At 53.0% G+C, this 2,169-nt stretch overlaps 1 non-coding gene across 1 annotated transcript; it reads left to right on the plus strand.

Moving 5' to 3' along the window:
* Positions 1-1,195: 1,195 nt before the first annotated feature.
* LOC126525470 (U2 spliceosomal RNA) lies at positions 1,196-1,386 on the plus strand. The gene has a single exon (XR_007598224.1). It is a non-coding gene; the product is annotated as a U2 spliceosomal RNA (small nuclear RNA).
* The last annotated feature ends 783 nt before the right edge of the window (positions 1,387-2,169 follow it).

Raw genomic sequence — 2,169 nt, forward strand, 5'->3', positions numbered from 1 at the left:
ATGGGGCTTTCAAGCTACTGACGTCGACCGACGTGGATGTCCGGGAACGTGCAGCAGGGGACCTGTCGGCGTCGTATCAAGGCGGCTAAGACGACCCGCGAACACCGAGGACATGGAGGCCTACCTCTCAGGCGAGACGGAGGGTGACTTCCGACAAACGTCCACACAGGTGCAGTCTGTGTGGACGGAGGCCCGGAAAGCCTCCCGTCGCCTCTCCGTCGCCTGGGAGCTCTTGGAACATGGGGCCCGCATCAACTGCGGAGAGGCCTCCGTGTCAGCGAGGAACCGCCACAAGCTGCTCAAGACCATCCGGGCGCTCCTCTCCACCGAAAGGACAGAGCTCTGCATGACAAACCAAACCAAGGCAAAGCGATGGCGTGTGTAGCGGCCGACCCGGCAAACACCCACTTCATGAGGTCCGGCCGCTACACCCGCTTCACCGACTGGCGCTTCGTACATCGAGCCCGGCTAAATATCCTCCCCCTCAATGCCACAAGAGTCAGGGCACGCGCAGCCGACAAAAGATGCAGGCGCTGCGGGTATGGGGAGGAGACACTGCCGCATGTACTCTGCCATTGCATGCGGTAGAGCCAGGCCATGACGGAGCGTCATAACACCGAACGCCCGCGCTTAAGCCTGAAAAAGCTGCCTTGGGGAGGTTCACAGTTATCGCAGAGAACCAGGTCGTGGGCACTACATCACTCAAGCACGACCTGGTACTGGCCCGTGGAGAGGAGGCACTGATCCTGGACGTCTGCTGCCCTTTCGAGAACAGGCTGCAGGCGTTCCAGGACGCCCGGAAGGCTAAGGAGGAGAAGTACGCCCCTGTACAGCGTCATCTCCTCCGGCGGTTCCAACGCATGACGGTGGACGCGGTTGTCGTCGGCTGCCTTGGCACCTGGGATCAGGGGAACGATCGCGTGATGCGCAGGCTGTGCAGTAGGCAATGCCTACGCACACTGAAACGCCTGTGGATCAGCGACACCATCAACGCCTCCAGATAGATTTTTAGAGCCGACATAGGCACCTCTTAAATGATCTTACCGTTTTTTAGAGAAGCGCTTTTCGCCATGTTTAAGACCTTTACAGTTTTACCCTTTTATTACTAACACCCCTAACTAGTTGTTTTTTAGTCATTTGTTTACGTTTTTAGATCATACACCTTTTATCCGTTTCTTCCTTGGTTCTGTAACACATATTTTTCATGTATTGTAAATTGCATATTAAAAAATCTCTGTTCTTATCAGCTTAATATCTGATACGGGTTCTATATGGACCCACGATATTAAACCTATTTTTGGAAGTGTGCGGAGTGCTTGCAGCCTGCTTCACCTCCGCCGCAGGTCGGCCCGGTATTGCACAACCTCTGGGATCGGTCCCCGCTCACTTAGGTGAGACATCATTCCATCAAAATGAAGAGCACAAGCTCGAAGCGAGCACTGACTTGACACGCATCATTCCTATACTATACGCAACGATGCCGGTTCGCGGACCACGAGAGTAATTAAACTGCCACTCCATCTGTGTGTAGCGTCGCACTTGTTGCGTCGCAAATGGGACAGCCGCTCCAGCAAATTTCTTGTTATGGGCTTCGAGAAAAATTAATGAAAGCAAAAGAAAGAACCAGAATTCCTATTTGTCCGATGTCTCTGAATGATTGTCTCCTGTAAAGAGCCACTTGGGGGGATGGGGAGTATGATTAGCCGTGGGTTTTGCAATCAATATGAATCCCACTCGAAGCCAACGCTGGATTTTGGAGTTCACTATCGCTTGGATCCGTAAACCACCGCGCCGACGCAAGCTCGCCCTGTCGAAATCCGCTGCCCAAGTGGAAGGAAGATTCCCTATGAAAGAAAAATAGAGTGCCCGATTTCTGGCAACTACTGTGCAGCCTTTGTGTGCATATTTTCGCAGCAGTGGGACCGAGCGCCTCGAAAACAAGCTTGTCGTATGCCCAAGTGTGGCGAAATATATTCAAGGGTTCAAAGGTGCCTCATCTTTCTAACCTGTATGTTACGAAGACGTGTTGCTACCTTGTCATCATCAACATCATCATCATCATCATCCTGGCTACGCCCACTCCAGGGCAAAGGCCTCTCCCATGATCCTCCAAGTACCCCGGTCACGTGCTGATTGTCGCCATGTAGTCCCTAATCTAAACTGCCCCCC

Source organism: Dermacentor andersoni, chromosome 10, assembly GCF_023375885.2.
Source record: "Dermacentor andersoni chromosome 10, qqDerAnde1_hic_scaffold, whole genome shotgun sequence".
NCBI lineage: Eukaryota > Metazoa > Arthropoda > Arachnida > Ixodida > Ixodidae > Dermacentor > Dermacentor andersoni.